This window comes from Schistocerca piceifrons, chromosome 4, assembly GCF_021461385.2.
Source record: "Schistocerca piceifrons isolate TAMUIC-IGC-003096 chromosome 4, iqSchPice1.1, whole genome shotgun sequence".
Classification (NCBI taxonomy): domain Eukaryota; kingdom Metazoa; phylum Arthropoda; class Insecta; order Orthoptera; family Acrididae; genus Schistocerca; species Schistocerca piceifrons.
The window spans coordinates 338,220,972-338,242,872 of record NC_060141.1 but is presented as its reverse complement, the minus strand read 5'-3'; positions in this window follow the sequence as shown (position 1 = coordinate 338,242,872).

Genomic DNA, 21,901 nt, shown 5'->3' with positions numbered 1-21,901 from the left:
CTGCCAAAATGAAAACATGGAATATTACTACGACAGTTCAGTGTCTTGGCTACGCTGATAAATTCTGATGGGAAAAGAACTTCAAATTGTGTCACTTGGTGTTGTACTTCTGTGGAAAGATATGGACTTTCAGAGCAGCTGTGTGCAGCCTAAAGTGCTACAACCATGATGCAATCCTTCCCTTTCCTATCCTAATTCTTGTCACATAGTGAAGATCATTTTTTGCTAACATCATTTATATTCATGGGCTATACATTTTTTTCGATTTGCTGAACTCCAGTGCGAGTACACTTATGTCACTTGTCGTCATGATTTTTTTGCCATTATGTTTATTTGTTGTGAAAATGCTAAAGACATTTTTTTCGATTTGTTCTGAAGTACAGTATATGTGCACTCTTGTCTTTTATATTGTATATACATTTTTATTTTGATGATATGTTCTGAACTACAGTGCATGTGCACTTATGTTATGTGTTAATATGTTCTCTACTGAACTTCAGTGCCTGCGCACTTTTCTCATTTTTCAATATGATTTGTACTCATTCTGTATCTTCAATACTTCAGTGCGTATGCACTTATGTCATTTGTTACTCATTGTATATACATTTCGTCATTTGCTGATATGTTCTCAACTGCAGTGCATGTGCACTCATGTCACTTGTCAACATGATTTTTTGCCATTCTGTTTATTTGTTCTGAAAATGCTAAAGAATTTTTTCAGTGCGTGTGCACTTTGTTATCTGTCAAATAATTTGTATATACAGTTTTCTGATTTGCTACTATGTTTTGTACTCATATTTTGTCTTTGTCTGAAATGTTTTGTACTCGGTGCATGTGCACAACATTTAATTCATGTACTACATCTAAATATTCTGTAAATTGTAGAAGTTTATTAATTAAAGAAAAATTTTGCCGCGCTTGGCAAGTCCAAATGACTCACCATCGCTGCCAAATTTTTGCCCCCCCAGTGGAGGGTTATGAAACACGTATGTTGTGTGGCGGCGATGGCGAGGCATTGCAGAGTCTCTGACCAGAGAGCCATTTATCGTGGCTAGTCTGCGCCTGACCGCGCGAGAGTTGCGAGCGGTACTCTGTCAGTAGTAGTCGTGCAGTACAGTTGCGAGCAGTAGTCAGTGGGCAGTCTGTGAGCATTGCAGTCGGTCCGCAGTAGCAGCCCAGTACAGTTGTGTGTGGGGAGTCGGCGGGCGTCGACATGGCACTCTGGTCAAGATTCAGGATGAGGTATATTATTTTTAAATGCGCTCAGCTAATAATGTAAATTAACTGTAACTAATTTGTGCAACAATCGCCCCAATAATAATTTTGATTTCAAAGCAATATTTTTTAACAAAAGAACTATTTAATTGAACGAACGATTTCCTTCCATTTCCTTTAAAGAAAAGTTTCAGTTAAATTAAAAAAATATATATATATTACTTGCGATGCAGTTCCTCCAAGCCGTGGCCAACAATAAGAGCAGAAATTTGACATGCAGTTTCAATGAGGTAAGAAATTCAAAAATGGTTCAAATGGCTCTGAGCACTATGGGACTCAACTGCTGAGGTCATTAGTCCCCTAGAACTTAGAACTAGTTAAACCTAACTAACCTAAGGACATCACAAACATCCATGCCCGCGGCAGGATTCGAACCTGCGACCGTAGCGGTCTTGCGGTTCCAGACTGCAGCGCCTTTAACCGCACGGCCACTTCGGCCGGCTGGTAAGAAATTAATTATGATTTTTTGCACAGGGCCAAAGACCGATATTTTGGTTTGATTGAGTTTATATTGTCACTGAAGTCTCATTAGCATTGAATTGTTTTTCATTATTTTCGTGACAGCTTACACCTTGAGTCAGATTGCGATTCTCATTTTTATTGTAATTAAATTTATTTGCTGGGAGGTTACATTAGGTTGTATTCTTGTTAACATTCAACTATTGTGTTTCAAAATTTCTCTGGGGAGCTTACACTTAGCTCAATGTGCATTAGCATACTTAAATAATATCCTTTTAAATTTCGGTGGGGAGGTTACAACTCTCTATCTTTTCAAAATAAGCTTAGTTTTCTTTAAGACTGTATATACAGTGCTCTTTTGTCGCTTTTGCTGTATATGTAATTACAAAGTTAAAATCTTAATTAGTGACTCGAAAGAGTGATTTAGTCTTATGCTAGATGGCAGCATACACAACGTACACTTCCTGTGCAAATCGCAAACTAACTACTCCATTTGCCGAACGTCAGGGCCAGATTTACAGAGCGTGGCACGCTAGGCCAGTGACTTTTCATCTCCCTCAGCCCTCCTCCCTGCCCCTCCCCCACCACTACACTTTTGTTTCTTTGATGACAATCTTCACGTCTTTTCTTGTCACTTGCTCCGTACTCCTCTATTTCCTCAACTCCAAAGGTAATGTTATGCTCCGCTGTGTCACAGTCCTACTCTTAGCTATCTCAACTGTGTAAGGGAACGGAAAGATGTCAAGTGCTTCTACAAAGTGAGCAGATGAGTTACGTATGACTCTTACTCCCACAAGTACGTTTAGTAGTAGTTGCTTCAACCGGATCATTCTAAATCATATGAAAACATTTTTTCTTTAAGGTGCTTTGTGCGGTACATTAATAAATGATATCATTAGCCATATTGGTCTTTCATTAGCTGGTACAGCTGATTATAGGGGAATCAATTGTTTAAGTAGCAGATTTGTTCATTAACACGTAAAAGATACGGTAAGACCACCGTAAGTGTATCTAAGGCCACTGACACGTGCTTCACATATGGAAAGAGCATAGTCTGTCCCTACAGTACAAATATCATTGCCACTCACCAACAGTGAACAACAACATAAGTATAAAACAATCCCACAATAACTTCTGTGCTTAACTGCCAAAATACCGAGATTGCTACATATATCTTAAAGTATAATAAAGATGCCTTTCTTCAGTAGCTCATCCATCATACTTCGTATCAATGGCCATTAGATATCCAACAGTATCAAACGTCCAGTACTTCTACGCCCTATTCCACGTAGGTATTTGAGGGTGATAAGTGTTACAACCCAAACGATCACTGCTTTTGACATATTCACTACTAATTTCTGAGCTGTAATTTCCATTATCCGTGAAGGATAGTAGCTGGTATTACGTTAGGTACTGTTCGAAACCAAATGTTATTAAGAACCAAATCGGTATACCATATACACATAAGGTGAAACTGTGTGATCCTTTTTTTTTCTTTTTGAGTCATAGGGTCTTTCTGACGGTCTGATATAAGCTGAAAAATTTTATTCGGTTATTGTTAGCAGACCGTCATTACACATCAGCAGCTATACAAGTCGCCGTTTTCTGTTTCCTCACTTAAGATTTTGGTGTTTGTACCTCTGTGTAAATTTGAGTCGATTAAACGTTGTCTTATATCTCGAAATAAACACATTGACGTTAAACCTACTGATCTGAAGAATCGACAAGTAGAGTATATCTGCCACACGTTTACTAAAATACATTTGCAGATAGTTATTGAAAGCGGACAATGAATAACATTAACACAAAGACAAATATAATATTTCGTTGATAAGTATTGCCTAATCTGTCAATAGTGGCAAAATACTTGCTGCGGTTAACTGATTCAACACAAAACGAGTGGGCGCGAAAAAACATAGAGAAGATGAGATGCAGTGGGAGAATGCTGTAATTTTGTAACATGTTCATACAGTGCATCTTTTTAAATATCACATTATTTGTGAAGGCTTACGTTTTCGAAAGAATGTTCTTGGACATAACGTCTGTGGGGGGGAGGGGGGGGATGGGGATGAGGGCTAGCCAGTGTTTGAGGCGCCTCTAAGCAGCTATTGTAATCTTTCGACGATAGGTTGTTTGTATCGTTTGCACAGTGATAATGACAACATTAGATTTTTTTCTTGTTATGGGTAACTTGATGCTGAATTAAATAAACTTTCAAGTACACATGGGGCAGTGTACAACATTACAAGAACCTGACCCTTGATGCTTCTGCGTGCCACAACGACAAATATTACCATTAACACTCAGCAACAGATTAGGGAATATTTGAGATGCTCCTTTTTTTGTTTGAGTTGTGTTGTCATGTGGCACCCGAAGAACTGGAAATTTTATTATAACTGTACAGCCAACACGCAAGAAGTCTTAATTTGAAGTGAAATGTGATATTTAGTTATGTGGGTAAATTGTGAAGTGAGAAAATTGCCTCGACGCTTCCGGTTGTACTCTCAAGAAGGGAGGGGTCAGGAAATTAGTCATGTAGTTAATTAGATCGTTGTTGTGGTGGTCTTCAGTCGGAAGACTTATTTTACACAGCTCCTCATGTTAGCCTATTCTGTCCCAGCCTCTTCATCTACCTACATCCATTTGAACATGCTTGCTATACTTAAGTAATGGCTTTGTCTACAATTTTTGAACCTCACAGGTATGTCCATTACTAAATTGACGATTCCTTGATGTCTCAGGATGTGTCCTACCAACCGATTCCTTTTTCCAATCAAGTTGTGCAGAAATTCATTTTCTCCCCACTTCGCTCCAAAATATCCGCATTAGCTATTCGACCTCCCACTCTAAGCTTCAGCAGTCTTCTGTAGTTCCAAATTTCAAAATATTGTAGTATCTTCTTGTGTACGCTGTTCTTCGTCCATGTTTCAGCTCTGCACAAGGCTACACCACACATAAATTTCTTCGAAAAGATCTCCTAACATTTGAATTTATATTCGATATCAACAAATGACACATTCATACAGACGCACGCACGCACACATACAAAAACAAATTAAAAATAAGAAAACCACACACACAACACAAACGAAAGTCGAAAGATTAACACATAGTGACAGTTGGCAGCACTACTCACCGTAAACACACAAGTTCAACGCACAATGAAAACTGCAAGTGAAATGTTGTACTAAATGTGGATGAAAAGAAAACGTTAGAATTCGGCCATCTAGAGTATGGGGACAGAGTAAACACAAGCAACACTCGAAATCCTAAGTAACACCGAAGGAATAATTTCACATCATGAAAGCTGTGCTGCAAAAGTTGTTTGTAACCTGAAAAACAAGAGAAAAACATGAGAAAACGTAATATAGTGACATATTTGTAACTATTACATAATGTCTTCATTTTTTTATAAAATGCATGTATTACCGACAAATAAAGATTTTTCATAAATAAAAGAAGCGAAACACGTATGAAAAAAAAGATTGCCTTTCACGTAGTTGCGAAGATAGAACGTACCTCCATGAATTTCTCTTATTCAGAAACGGTTTTCCTTCCGTTCCTTAAGACTGTAAGTATTTTTGTATAACTTTAAAATGATTTTAATTCCTTTTAATATACAGTAATTTACTTTCAATATTGCCTTGTATGTTCCTAGATTTCTCCGTATCTAGGCAAGATAGGTTTAGATAGGTTAAGAAAAGGCAAACCTTTGTTTATGCTATTTGTAGACTTACAGAAATCTTTTGACAGTGTTGACTGGACTACACTCTATGCAGTTCTAAACGTAACAGTGCAAAATACAGGAGGCGCAAGGTTGTTTACAATTCGTACGGGAACCAGACGGCAGCTATTAGAGTCGAGCGGCATAAAAAAAAATGGTTCAAATGGCTCTGAGCACTATGGGACTTAACTTCTGAGGTCATCAGTCCCCTAGAACGTAGAACTACTTAAACATAACCAACCTAAGGACATCACACACATCCATGCCCGAGGCAGGATTCGAACCTGTGACCGTAGCGGTCGCGAGGTCCCAGACTGTAGCGCCTAGAACCGCTCGGCCACTCCGGCCGGCAGAGGCATAAAAGAGAAGTGGTTAAGGAGAGAGTGAGACAGGGTTGTAGCCTATCACCGATGTTATTCAGTCTGACAATGAGCAAGCAGTAAAGGAAACCATGGATAAATTTGAGAAGGGTTTTAAAGTTTAGGGACAATGTGTTAAGAAGGGTTTTCTGAAGGTACTTGTTTCGAGTGTAGTCTTGTTGAAAGTGAAACGTGAACGGTAAACAGTTCAGAAAGGAAAAGAATAGAATCTTTTCAAGTGTGGTGCTATAGACGAAAGCTGAAGCTTAGGTGGGTAGATCACGTAACTAATGAGGAGGTACTGGTCAGTATTGGGAAGGAAAGAAATTGGAATATAACTTGACTAACAGAAGAGAGACGCATCAAGAGATCATCTATTTAGAATTGGCGGGAAGTGCGGGGGGCGGCAAGAATTAGAGAGAGACACCAAGAGACAAGTACAGTAAACAGTTTAAAAAGGATGTAAGTTGCAGTAATTAAGTAATTCTTCGGAGAGGAAGAGGGTAGAGTAACATGGAGAGCTGCAACAAACCGATCTTGAGACTGAAGATCACAGCAACAATGACTACAACTACTATTAAATTTCACCAAGATGCCGTGGACTTTAGAGTAAGTTCCTTCATTCTAAGGAAGACGGTGGGATACATCTTTTGGCAGGCACTTGGTGAACAGGACCAGACAAGTAATAGGAGTTAATCAAATGTCTATTGTCTGAACTTGCTTTTATTAGGTAGGTGCATAAGGTCGTAGGGCTTTTGTCTTGCATGTTGGTATTCTGACTGCTGTAGGTTTATTTATCGATTGTCATTTTGTGTTTCTAGGTCACTGATACTGTTTGAGTTTACGTATTGTCCTTTTCTCATTTGAAGATAATGAGTAGAGTTGTGGAAGCCAGATGATTGAGTGTCAAGAGGAGAAATCAGAACGTTTCCGATATATTCTTCTGTTTGAGTTCAGTAGAGGAATGACTGCAAAGCAGGAGCCAGTAACATTTGCGCTATGCGTGGGGATAATGCCACTGGGCAGATCACGGCAAGAAAATAGTTTTCTCTTTTCAGAAGAACATTCGGCTTTTGATAAAGGTCGTTTAAACGCATTAATCCACAATGATCCACGTAATTGTACTCGAGAACTGGCAGATCTAATTAACTGCGATCATTCCACCATCGTGCGACATTTGAATGCAAAAAGGAAGGTTCTAATATCCGGTGTATGGGTACCACACGCTCTAAGCCAAAATCAAGACATTCAGCTGTTGGCCATATGTGAATCTCCGCTTGCTCATCATCAATGAGCTTGTGAAAAACGCCGACCATTTCTATACTGTATCGTTACTGATGAGAGAAATGGTGTCTTTATACTAACAGAAGAAAAAGAAAGGAATGGTTGACCCCAAAGAAAGCAGCAACTTCCTGAACAAAGACCTGCACTCATCCACAAAGGATAACGTTATGTCTCTGGTGGAACAGCGACGGTGAGGTGTGCTACAAATTGCATCCGGAGGTGTAACCATCACCGTTTACATTTGTTTTCAACAACTGAGACGTCTTGCAGACGCAATCCAAGCTCAAAGACCAAGAAGACTGCGTGAAGTGATTCTACTCCACGATTACACCCGCCCGCATTCTGCTAGACTGACAGAAAAACGCTATACAGGAGTCGGATTGGGAAGTCTTTCCGCCATCACCTTATTCACTTGGTTTAGCGCCCTGAGATTTTCAGCTTTTCCGCTCTCTGTCGAACAGCCTTCAAGGAACTACCTTTTCAGGTGAAAATGTGCAGCGAAAACGGCTTGACAAGTTCTTCGCCTCAAAACCACGTGGTTTCTACAATCGCGGAATGAAAAGTTACTCCAGTTGGCATCATGTCGTAAATAGTGAAGGGATAGTCTCTGTTCTGTGTATTAAACTTATGGAAAAACATTACGAACTTATGCACCAACCCAATAGTGATTGATTTCTTTGTGCATAAGGCCATTTAGGATGGGAAAAGCAAATAGTGCCAAACACGGCATCACCCTCCTTTTTTGTTGTGAGTAGTTTTTTTTAAAGAATACAGAGAAGGACCACTGAGTCATTGAGTTTCGGAAGTAGCCAATGCGTAGCGTCCGTGTTGGGTAGACTGCATCCTCCACAAGGTACTGGACCTCGTGTAGCGTCGTTGGCGGAGGTCTTGTACTGAGAGCTCATACACGCTGCGGATTATAAAGTGCCTCTAATATACTTTTCGAGACTTTTATCGTTCGCGAACCCTAAATTTCCTTTGTTATGCACGTGACTGGAGGGGCAAACAAATGGTCCATATTAAGCAGATACATGTCGACATGCTGTAACCTACAGGATACATAACACACCCTCAAATTCCACTGCGCTTCCTCATTACTCACAGCTCTCTTTCTACGCTGTTTAAACACCACTCCATGTCTCTCCTAATATTAGATGATATTACTATTGTATGTTCATAAATTAACGTTTCTGTTAACATGATGATATATATTACACAATTTTCCCCCTGATTTCCGTGCTAAGTATTTCTTGCTCAAGTAAAAGTAAATTTTTGAAGCTCAACCCCATCTGTCGAGCCAAACTTAATCTTTCACGAGTGTTATATTTGTGGTATGGTTCTTCCTATTCACCTACATCCATATGACTAACAGCTATTAACTAATGTTGCAGGTTACTGCTTCATTCACACATGTAAAGCCGGCCTGAGTGGCCGTGCGGTTCTAGGCGCTACAGCCTGGAACCGAGCGACCGCTACGGTCGCAGGTTCGAATCCTGCCTCGGGCATGGATGTGTGTGATGTCCTTAGGTTGGTTAGGTTTAATTAGTTCTAAGTTCTAGACGACTAATGACCTCAGAAGTTAAGTCGCATAGTGCTCAGAGCCATTTGAACCATTTGAACCACACATGTGAACAGGATCTATAATAACAATGTAATTCGAGACTATAAGGAAGGAAGTCCATTTCCTCGGCTTTCACTTGTTCGAGGAAACGATGTAGAGCAGAGGTGAACCGCATAGTTTACTAGGTTTCTGGTCTGCTTAACTATAGCATATTTTCCACGAACTGTAAGATAGATAAGTACATGTTTTTATTTGCTAATGATTATCTTCATACAATGAAGCGACAAAGAAACTGGTAGTGGCATGCGTACTCAAATACAGAGATATGTAAACAGGCAGTATAGGGCGCTACTGTCGGCAACACCTCTATGAGACAACAAGTGTCTGGCGAAGTTGTTAGATCGGTTACTGCTGCAACAATGACAGGTTATCAAGATTTAAGTGAGTTTGAACGTGGTGTTACAGTCGACCACGAGTAATGGGACACAGCATCACTGAGGTAGCTATTAAATGGGGATTTTCGCATACGACCATTTCACGAGTGTGCCCTGAATGTCAGGAATCTGGTAAAACTTCAAATTTCCTACATCACTGCGACCGGAAAAAGATCCTGCAAGAACGGGACTAACGACGACTGAAGACAATGGTTCAACGTGACAAAGCGCAACACATCCGCAAATGGCTGCAGATTTCAGTGCTGGACCATCAACAAAAGGTGATGGAGCCGAAAGCCCACTCTTGCACCCTTGTTGACTGCACGACACAAAGGTTTACGCCTCACCTGGGCCCGTCAACACCGACATTGGACTGTTGATGACTGGAAACATGTTGTGTGGTCGAACGAGTCTCGTTTCAAATTGCATCGAGCGGTTGGACATGTACGGGTATGGCGACAACCTCATGAATCCATGGACGCTGCATGTCAGCTGGGAACTGTTCAAGCTGGCGGAGGTTCTGTAATTTTGTGGGGCGAGTACAGTTGGAGTGATATGGGATCCTCATACGTCTAGATACGACTCCGATAGGTGATCCTATCTGATCACCTGCATCCATTCATGTTCATTGTGCATTGTGACGGACTTGGAAAATGTCCACAGGACAGTGCGACACTCCACACGTTCAGAATTGCTACAGAGTGGCTCCAGGAACACTCTTCTGAGTTTAAACACTTCCGCTTGCACCAAACTCTCCAGACATGAACATTATTGAGCATATCTGGGATTCCTTGCAACGTGCTGTTCAGAAGAGATCCCCCCTCCCTCGTACTCTCACTGCAGGGTTCATGGAGTCAGTTCCCTCCAGCGCTACTTCAGACGTAAGTCGAGTCTATGCCAAGTCCCAAGTCGTGTTGGGGCACTTTTGCTTGCTCGCGGAGACCCTATACGAAATTAAGCAGGTGAACCAGTTTCTTTGGTTCTGCAGTGTATGAGGATTAGGGACAAATAGAGAGAAGTCCTACCGATGCCCATTTGAAAATGGAGGCATAAATGATAATAAACTGGTAACATGTATATTTTCAGAATATCAAGGTAGAAGTATGAATATGTACTTTTTTAATTTAGGAATACATTATTGGTGATATTTTGATACATAAAATCAAACGCGCTTGGCGTCTATAAAGGAATAACTAAGTAAGCTGCTAAAAGAATTGTGCACCCCTTCTGACTTTGATTCAGTGGAGTGAGAGAGTAGTTGTTAAACAAGTAAGTTTCTTTTGGAATAAAAAGGAAACGATAAGTAAAGCAAAGGGAGTCTGAGATAAAGTCCACATCTTCGTACATCTGTGAAATAACGATCTGCCGCTGGGTAGCATTCAGTACCGTGATGCTACAAATTGCGCACAGTAACGTGCATGGATCCACCTTGACATGCTGCCCTCAGGATCGTTAACACGTTGTTGCTGATATCTCTTCAGTTTTTCGGTGGTGACGCTCCTCCTGAGGGTATCAAGTGCGCGAGGAGGGCTGCGGCGGCCACGCCGTGCCCTTTCAACTGGCCTTAAGACAATTGGGTTCTTAGCACCTGTTACCTCAGGCTTTCGCTGCCTAATGGAGGAAGCTGTTTATGAGGCAGCGCGGTGTTCTTGTGTAGTATTATCAAGAAGAACCTATAGCTCAAATATTTATTGTGGGGCTACGCAATATGTATGAGACCGTTTTGTAATTCTCTCACGGCTATCACGAAGCGTCAGACAAATCTGGTCAAAAGTATCTGGACAACTTATTAGTGGACATTAATATGAGATGGGTCCACACTATAGCGGCTTGAATGTTGCTGAGTACCCTTTCATTGAGGTGTCTCAGTGTCTGTGGTGGCATGGTAGCCCATTCCTCCCCTAGATCCGGAACCAGATAAGGTAGTGATGTAAGCCGCTCTGTTACAGAACAAAATCGACGTTCCAGCACATCGCAAATGTGCTCCATTGGGTTGAGGTCGGGACTCTAGGCATGCCAACCCATTCCAGGAATACGATATTATTGTCCAACAGTCATTCTCTCACCGATGACAGGGTACACTGTCATTCTGATACAAGTAATTATGGTCTCCACGTTGTTCCTCTATTATATGCAATACACTATGCTACAAAATGTGTTCACACCATTCCGCATTTAGCGTTTCTTGATCGCAGTAAGGGGACCACTCCCTAACCACGAGAAACATCCCCATACCCAACACCACATCCTACATGCTTCAATGTTGGCACTACACGTGACAGCAGATAATGTTCTCCAGGCATTCGCCAAACCCAAACCCTTTCATGTGATTGCCACAGGGTATAGACTGATTCATCCATCCAAATCACTAGTTTTCAGTGACATCACTCTTTGCACCACCACAAACGTCGCTCAGCATCGACAACAAAAATGTGTTGCTTATGAGGGGCTGCTGGACCATGATTTTAACGCTCTGCGTTGCTGGCAGCACTTCGCAACAGACGAATGATCACCTCCGTTGATTTCATGCTGTTTTTTAAAACCACCGTCCACATCACTCGACGGTCTCTGTCCGCCAGTCTTAGTTGCTTAGACTTGGTTTAGCTGTGATTGTTCCTTCGCGTTTTCACTTCATAATACACCGCCAATAATCCACATGTGCAGCTTTAGAAGGTTTGAAACGTCCCTGAGGGATCTGTTGGTCAGGTGACACCCAGCTACTAGTCCCCATTTGCAGTCTCTCTGATCTCCTGACCAAGCCACTCTGCTGTTACTGCCTCGCTACTGGTAACACAACATCCCTTGTCTTCTTTTATACTGGCGGGTCCGCCTCTCGTCACATCTAGTCGGCAATTTTGCACGGGGGTGGCCGGATAATTTTGATCAGATAGTGTATTTATTGACTTTGAAATCACGGTGCCAGCGAAACATTTAACTAACTAAGCAGTTACAAGCAGGCGTTTCCCCAGTCACTACACGCTCCTACATTCATCCGTTCTAGTTTCAAACACTCCAGCATATTGTTTACCTGGGCCTGAGCGGGATCCTTGCGATTTTTGCTCTCTGCAGGAGAGCAGGAAGATGTCTGCAGCAACACTGCCACTGAGCTGGTCTTTATTGACGAAACTTGTTGCGGCCTGACGCCATGATCTAGGCGCTTTAGGCTGAGGTCATTATAACGCGAAAATTGCTGACGTACTAAAACAGCGTGTCTGACTGGAACCAGTGAATCAGAGAGTTTGCGCGAGACTAATATGTAAAAGGATTTCAGTTCAAATACCCGTTTGGCCATCAAGATTTAGGTTTCCCGAGGTTTATCTAAATCACAGTGAATGCAGGAATAGTTCGTTTGTAAGAATATGGCAATTTCCTTTTCCAATCCTAGCTTGGGAAGAAGAAGAAAGGTTTAAAGTTTAACAACCCATCGACGGCGCGGTCATTAGAAACGAAGCACAAGCACAGAGTACGAAAGGGGAATTAAATCGGTCCCGTACTTTTCACAGGAAGCATCCCAGCATTTACTGGACCTATTCTGGTTAATCACGGAAAACGTAAATCTGGATGGCCGCGCAGGGATTTAAACTGTCGTCCTCCCGGATGCGAGCCCATTGTGCTAACCGGTGCCACCTTGCTCCATCCTAGCTTGGGCTCCATATCTATCTATCTTGTCGTAGACGGGACGTGAAATTCTGAACTAGAGCTCACTGCTTACAGACTCAAGTAGCCTGTCGAGACCCCCAGTTTATTTTCACAGCTCCTATGTCGCTTGTACGTTACCCTCATTTTAATGTGCAGGAGGCGGTGGTAATAGTATATACATTATCCCACTGAGTACATCTAGTTCTATACTCCTCAACCCACCTTTTAGTGTGTTGTGGAGAGTACCTCTGCACCACTGTCAACGATCCCTCTTCCATTCGCAAATGATAGGAGGAAAGAACGACTATCGCTAAAGCTCCGTATCGTCTTTCGCCATGTCCATTTTGCGAGACATGTGCGAGAGGAAATTATACATGCAGGAACACTGAGAATAGTGCACCAAGAGGAGACTATTGGATCGAAATGAAATTTAGTGGAGATAATGATACAGATGAGAGATTCTCTTGATCGCAAAATCAAGACAAGTAGAGAAATACAGTACAACATCAGTACCACGTTGGACCACGTTTTGCTGCAATAAATACCGCAGCACGGTCCGGCATCGAGTTTGTTAGACGCCTGATGTTGCCCTGAAACAGACTGGCCCCATGAATATTGAACAGCCACTTCTGAATCATGCACAGAGTGGCAGGTCCGCTTCTGGCGTTTCAGCTGGTCCCACACATGATCTGTAGGGGACATGTCGGGGGAACAGACCGGCCATGGAACAGTATGAACGTGATGTAGGAAGTCTTGAGCAACTCGAGCGCTACGCGAACGTGCATTATCTTGCTGTAAAAGTGCCCCTGGTAGACCATACAGGAAAGGGGATCGCCTATCGAAGACCATGCTCCCCCCCCCCCTCCCCACCCATCGCGCCAGCTGTGCTGGCGGTGTGGCCCGCGGCAGCGTTGGTGGTACTGTACCGTTCACCAGCCTGCCTCCAAGTCCGTACGGCGGCTATCATCCATCCGAAAAAGGAATCGGGATCCGTCACCAAACACCACGTTTTGCCATTCTGTGGAAGTTCAGGTCGTTCTGGCTAGGCAGCGCTGTAGTCGAAGGCGCTGATGACTTGGTGTTAACGACAGCACATGACAAAGACGCCTGGATTGCAAATTTGCGTCCGCATGGAGTCTGGAAATGTTTTGTGGAACAAGTGGCACCGGTAAATCTGCTTGTATCATGGAGTGAGTCGCTGTAGGATGCCTGGTCACTTGAGGCACGACCCTTCGGTCCTCTCTCCTCGTCGTCTTCCTGGTCACTCCAGGTCAAGTACGTCGCACGTGGGTGCCATCTCGTGATCACTGCTCTCATCATCTGAAGGAACACTCTCAACGATCGACTTGACAACCTATACGGCGTGTCGACCAACGTGAGGTTTGCATGCCGATGATTAGGCCCTTCTCAAACTGGCTTCACTATGAGAACTGCCGTCTAACACGTCTGTCTTGCATTCTGCGCCTACTAAAGTCCTCCTCGAGTCGGGATGTGATCATCGCTTCTACTAATTATGCGCCGTTTAAAAAGGGCCCTCTGCCCGATTGCAACGCCACTGCTGGGGGCTGTATGTAGGCGCACTGGAACCAATCTTGGATCATTGGTATTTCGGATCTCACTGTATTTATTTGCAAAATTTCGCGTTCTTACCTTTATTCCCACTGGATGCGCTATTTTCATTGCTCCTGAGTGTATGATGCCTGTGTGTTCTTAGAACGTATGCTCTCGAAATTTCAACAATAATACTTTCTATGGTTCAGAAAACCTTTCTTGTAGTGCCCACCACTGGATTTTGTTAAGTATCTCTTGTGCTTACTAAACAATCCCTTGGCGAAACGTTCGGCCCTTCGTTTCATATTCTTTCCCTTTTCTGTTTATTCAACCTGGTTAGTGCCCCAGACCGATCAGCGATTCTCAGGTAACCTTCTTAAAAGAGTTTTGTACATCACTTCTTTCGTGGATGATTTACGTTCCCTAGATCTTACTCCAGTAAATCTCAGCCTAGTAACCGTTTTACTTACAATTAGTTCGATGTTGTCATTCCACTCAAGGCGCTCCGGAGGGTTACGCCAAAGTATCTTGCGGTTGCTGTCGTTTCCATGCTTACTCTCCAGTAGTGTATTCGAACGATGAGTGGTCTCGATGTCTACAGTAATAAAACGTGATTTGTCATTACTGTATGAACTGACCCTCCAAAGTTTGAGGATATTATTTACAGAAGTGAAAACTTTCTTCCCCGGCTTTTTGCCCCTGCTTTTTGGGGCAGCCAGCAGGAGACCTGGCAGGGCAGGAGTGAGTGTCCGTGTAGCCCCGGCGAAGCGCCGTTTACACAGGCGAGCAGCCGGGCTCAGCTTCCGCCGCCACAAAGGAAAGAAAACACGCGGCTCAAGAATCCCTGCGTATGTGTGTTAGGTGTGTGTGTGTGTGTGTGTGTGTGTGTGTGTGTGTGTGTGCGGGCCTCCAGTGGCAGGCGCCCGCTCCGGTCGCTAGTGGTTAAATATTGTCGCACGTTATTTAACTCGGCCTAAAGCTAAGCGTACACTTGCAGGTAAACACAAGTACAGCAGCTGTTGACTCAAACTCGTTCCCCAAACACAGTTGGCGGCTTAAGGCGCTCCCCTGAGTGCCGGGCGCCGCCGTCTCCTTCGCTTCGTTACGCTGCGCTGCGTCCACGAGAGCAGGCCAGGGCTCACGCACTAGGCAATGAGTACGTCTCTCGAAATCAAAACAATCACGCTTTCTGCGAGAATAAAAGAGAGAAAGAGAGAGGGAGAGAAAGAGAGACAGACAGGCAGTCAGAGAGGGAAGGAGTGAGAGTCGGCGGGGAAAATAGTCTTCTTCATCACGATGATGCTTCACCACATTACGTCGCTGTGTCTTTCCAGTGCCGTAAGTTTCAGCGGAGATAACTGACACAGCAGCAAGTTGCTTGACTTGTATTGAGGACTGGCTTGGACGAACTTTGACATCAGTATTCTTCTGGGAGTGTGTTATTGTTTTAACTGCCTATATACAATGTGTGGTCAAAACTAGAGAAAAAATTCCTACAGTTATATACCCAGTGACAAAAGCCTGTTCCGATATGGACTGCTTTACTTGTGACGAGTAATGGTAGCCTCTGTGGCCGAGGCAAAATGCACAACAGATGGCATAATAAATAGGCATAATTTCCAAGTGAAGGCAGATGCAAATCCTCGAGAAATCACGGATGCTAGGCATCAGGATCACCTCAGTATCAATGTATGGGCACCAATTATCAGTGAGAGACACGCAGGTTCATGCACTTTACCAGCCAGATTAAAAACACAGTGTATCACCTATTTCTGCCAGATGAATTTCCATGGCTATAGGAGAACATTGTCCTAGTATGAAAACAAAGACTGGTTTATGCACGACGGGGCACCATCGCATTTTCTGCGGATCGTGCAACAGTGGCTGAAACGCAACAGACGACGCAATGGATTGGTTGAAGAGGTGCCCCTTCCCTGCCCCCCCCCTCCCCCCCGCGTCCACGGGACCTGAATTCATTGCATTTATGGCTGTGGAGACATTTCATGGCATTCGTGTATGCTCTCTCCATCAACAATGCGCAGATTTTACGGAAGCGTGTGACCAATGCATGTGGCGTATTGCAGATGGAGTCAGATATGTTTGAAAGACTTCATGGTTTCATTGTAAAGAAGGGCTGAAAGGTGCGTTAGGATGCCTGGTAACTACATGCAGCACTGCCTATAGTGTCAGTTTCTACTTTAAAGACAGATGGGAATGAGATAACAGAAGACGGGAATGAGATAACAGATTTGCCCAGATCTCAACAGATGTTGGTCTCCGGACATAATGGTTATGGAACATTTCTACTACTTTTGACCAATGGTGTATCCTGTAGGAATATGTGACACTTTTTTTAACACCCTGTATAGTCTTTTAGTCTGCTATCGATAAATCTGAGCATTACTTTAAAATTTTTAAAGAACTTTATGTGATAACCTCTTCTTATTCTTCCTCTTCTTCATCCTTGCCGTTCTCTGGAGAGTCATCACTGTTACGTGGGCGTTGGCAATGATCCTGACCACTAGTGGCCGGATGACCTTTATAAAGCCACCATTCCCCCCAGGACAGAAACTGTGTTCCCCATCTGTGTGCGTCTAGAGTAAATGTCTTGTGCAAGTGCGAGAATGTTCTCTAAATGTCTACGTAGTATGTATCTGAGGTGAAATGTGGGTAATAGCCAGGTATTTACCTAGTGGAATGTGGCAAACCACCTAAAAGCCACATCCAGGCTGGCCAGTTCAACAACGTTCGTCATTAACCTACGAGGCCGACCCCATCCGGGGCTGGCTCGCCCCTCCGAATCGCGCAAGTGCCGTTTTAACGCGCTCGGCCATACGGGCTGATCATCTAAACACCTAGTGTTTTTTCTCATTACCTTCCAGTTCGTTTGATGAGGCCCGCGACGAATTCTTCTCTACCTTACGTTTTCAACTATTTTTTTATATATTCCAATCTCTGCCTTTCTCTAAAGTTTTTACCGTCTACAGCTCATTCTAGTACGATGGAGGTTATTCCCTGTTATCTTAACACATGTCCCATCATCCTGTTCTTCTTGTCAAGGTTTTCCATATACTTCTTTCCTCGCCGATTCTGCAGAGAATCTTCTCGTTTGTTATCTTATCAGTACACGCAATTTTCATCATGCTTCTGTAGAATCATCTCCGAAATGCTTCGATTCTCTTCTGTTCAGGTTTTCCCACTGTCCGTAACTGACCACCACACAAAGTTGTGCTCCAAACGCACATTCTCAGACATTTCTTCCTCATATTAAGGCCTACGTTTAACCGCCAGGTTAGACGAGGGCGCTAATGCGATGCTTCCTGCACTCGGGTAGGCGCGCCGGCCCTGGATCGAATCCGCACGGCGGATTAACGACGAGGGCCGGTATGCCGACCAGCCTCGACGTGGTTTTTGGGCGGTTTTACACATCCCACTATGTGAATACCGGGCTGGTCCCTATGTCCTGCCTCACTTACACGACTTGCACACGTTTGAAAACGTTCGCACTATTTCATGGCTTACACTAGATGCAGGCAGCTGGGGTACACTACTTCTGTCCCAGATGGGTACAGAGTGGTGACAGGAAGGGCATCCGACCATCCTCTGACACTCACATCGCCAAATCCATAGTAACAGGGTGAGCCCCCGCTGCAGTGGGACAAATGCCCAAGAAAATGATGATGATTAAGGCTTACGTTTGATGCCAGTGGACTTCCCTTGGCCAAGAACGCCTTTTTTGCCTTTGCAAGTCTGCTGTTTATGGTTTTCTTTCTTCGTCGTCACGGGTTATTTTTGCTTCCAAGATAGCAGAATTGCTTAACTTCATGATTACCAATTTCGATGTTGAGTTTCTCACTATTGTCATATTCGATATTTCTCATTAACAAGTAATGAGTAATAAATCACCGGCTAGGGGTGTCTTATTTAAATAAGATGAAATGCAAAGTGTGTCTAAAGTCACTATCCATTTCCACGAAAACGATAATTTGTTTTTCTTTTCTCTGTAGATACCGGTACCTTCGTGCAAGATGTTCTGCCATTGTTTACGCACAGGTACTCAGATTGCCATATGAAGACGCCAGAGCGGAATTTATCCGTATATTCCATAAACCAACCCCAATGATGGGCACACATTCGTCTGCTTGTGAACAAAAAGCGTTCCGGCAGTATTTGTGATGAAGCACGTCATGGACGACCACGCGTATCGGCGGGAACAGTACAGCAGATTCAAATTGCCAGTGATAGGAGTCCAAAGTCATGAAGCATAACTGACAGCAAGATAACTAAAAAAAACAACCAACAAATGTACACTTAAGTTGCAGGATAATTTTCATTTTACACCGACAACAAAATGAGAGAGGAGAAAAAGGTAATGAATGACAAAGGAAATGTCTGCAACTGTAAAATATTTGGAACATGTGAACATTTTCAGTTAATAAAGAAACTATAGCTTATGTACACACACACACACACACACACACACACACACACACACACACACACACACAAATAAGCACACAAACACGGAGAAAAATAAGCAAATTAATGCTCCTGTGTTTATATTTGTCAAACATGTCGGCTCCATCATAGAATTCCACATTCTGAAGTAACCATCCCCCCCTTCCTCTCCGCCAGTGCCCCTCACACACACACATAATTGCGGAAAACAACTGATGCACACGGAACTCGTACCAGCATTCCAGCATACACCAAAGAAATGACGCTTCACTTGTCCGTGGAAGACATGCACTGGGTCGGAACAAGATTCCTCCACAGAAACGTCGAAAAACAATAATAATGTATTAATAAAAGTAAGACGTCTTAAACATTCTTGCAGTGTGATTTGGCTTAATTTATTTTCTTCTGGGACCTGAAACAACGATAGTACTATATACGAAGGTAAATGTCTCTTTCGAATTCGCGATTTGCTTTAGGTTCATTTCAGAATTGATTAAGTACCCTAAAACCAAAAGAGGGAGGAGAAAAGTAATGTTACTCGTTTCACGGAACGTAAAAATGTAGTGATTTGCCACTAATGATTACTTAATAATCTTTAAAGTCCACCACTTTATGTTAATACCTACAAATACCTGGGATAAACATTATTAGGAGATATGAAGTGAGACCATTACGAAATCTCAGTTATACCCAAAGCAGATGTTAGCCTCGAATTACTGGTGTGATATTTTTTGCTAGAGTACGGACAAACTGCAGACTGTAGACAAAAGAGATCACTGAGTCAATATTTACTCGACCATACTGGGAATTAGAAGAACAAGAGGCAGTCAAATGAAACGAGACATGTGTAAGATAAGTAAGTAAACTGCTTATTTTTTCAAAAGGAATCGCCGTAACTATTAATACATTTATCCCATTGTGAAATAAGACGGTCAGTGCGTTCATGGAGAAATGTTTGCGGCTTCCCATGGAATCATGCTTATACGCAGGCGCGCACCACTACGTCCGAAGCAAATCGATGGCATCTATTTCCTTCTTCAGGGCTCCAAAAATATGTAGGTCGCATGGGAAGTGATCGGGACTCTATGGAGTTTGTGTAAAGGCTTCCCAGTGAAACTACTGCATCGTACCCCGCCAATGTGTTGGTAAAGTTCTCGAACACACTGATTCGTAATTGTCTGTTCACCACTTTATTTTACCAGGTCAGTCACTATTCTAGGATTCTTTAATAATGAATCAACGTGGTTTGTAGTGTATTTCGTGTGCCCACGGACTTGAAGAATCTATCGTGGGAGTTTTCTGTTCATTCGATCGATGATCTTTTCGAGATCTACAAATACCATGTGAAAAGGTTTTGAATGCCTATTGCATGTTTCAGTTTTCGGGGAACCGACGGCCTCATGGCTCTGACGTTGCTTAAGCATGTACGCCGATAGAACACCTTGACAGGAAGCTACAGAACAGATACTGAAATATTTCTGTGCCTGTGCGACGTGTTGGATGATTTTCATCCTGATGCGGGCTTACTCTCAGCACAGAATAAGAAAGGCTTTCCTACAGATTAAGAACGGTGTGAGTGCAATATGTCTAACATTATTGAAAGTTTTCAGGTGAGGATCACAACATATTACACCCAGAGGAAGAAAATGTGCAGTTTATCGCCAGCATACGGACTTTGGGAAATGTCGAATTTTTGGCATTAGTGGTAATGGATCATCATACCGACAGATGGCACAACATTTGGCAGCAGTGTGGTAACTACAGAGCGCTTGCTGGCGAAATGGATGTAAAACAAATCCAAAACAACAGTGTGCCAAGAAGAGCATGCATGTATTCTCCAGAATGATACACCATGGAGACGATCGCAGGATTGTTGGAACGACTCTGACGAATAGAATGGATAACAAAGACTGATATATATGGGCAGAGGTTAGAAGCACCGAGCTACGACGAACTTTCAAGTTCTGATTGCTGGAAGATGGATTCAAATCTTGAATTGCCATGCGTCGCTTACCGCTGGCATGACGTCACAGACAAGAGAGACTTGCATTATTTAGACTTAGGGTCTAAACGACGCAACTGAGATACTGAGTTGTATTCTGTGGTATTCACCAAAAGTCACGCTTATGTTTGTGACGTTTATGTCGACGTCATCCTGTCCGTGTACGCCCTGGTGAAAGGTCATATCAAGCAGCGATTCAAGCAAAGGCGTTACCGCCAGGAGCTTGGGAGCAATTTAAATTTTTTGAGTCTTCACACCGTTGAACGAACGTATCCAAACTTAATTAACTGAACATACTAAAAGCTCTTGTGCAGTAAGAAGTAATGGTATGTAGGATTTACTAACGTGCAGTAAATCAATTTCGAGATTTATTTCCTAATGTTGAAGCACTGGTAAGACATACACCTGTGTGCCCAGCTTCCAGCTTCAAGCAGCAAATCAGAATGCTTGTTTTACTGCTCTACGATGACTGAAGAACCACATATGTCCAACAGTGACTTAGCATTAAGTAGCAGTCTGAAGGGTGTGAAAGTTGCTGTTGGATCAAATAGACTTAAGACTTGTTGCTGGAATATTTATATCCAGTTTTGACAACAAAAGGAATGTATTTGGATGACTATACGATGAACTGTGAAAGTGATTTTGGCTTAAACTGGCACGTTTTAGGAGTTTTAACTGCCGGTGAAATATACAATCTGAGACATCCACAGTGTTCCAAAAAGGTCCTAATTTTCAACTTTTTTCAAGAGGTTCTCCCGCTTACATACCCTTGACCTACGCCGTATCTAGTGAGTCGCCTCTCCCAATAATTTTGTGTTTGTGACGCTCGTGGATAATTTGGTGGGCCATTGAATATGACAATAGGTCTGGTTTGGTAATTGTTGAAGCAAGGCTCACCATTATGCGTCAAGAGTGATGAATCTTGTGGCCCATCCTTCGTGACCAGAGTACCGAATTTCGTGGCCAGAGCACCAAATGGCAAAGGAAGATGTAAGATGGTCCCCACCATTCAACTATGAAAGATGGAATGTCAATGGTGAATGCAAGACCCTGAGGAATGTATGGATCCAATTGACTGGTCTGCCTGGTCCCCTCGTATGTCATCCATAGACAATGTCTGGGATGTCATGGGAAGACGTATACGTTAATATCAGA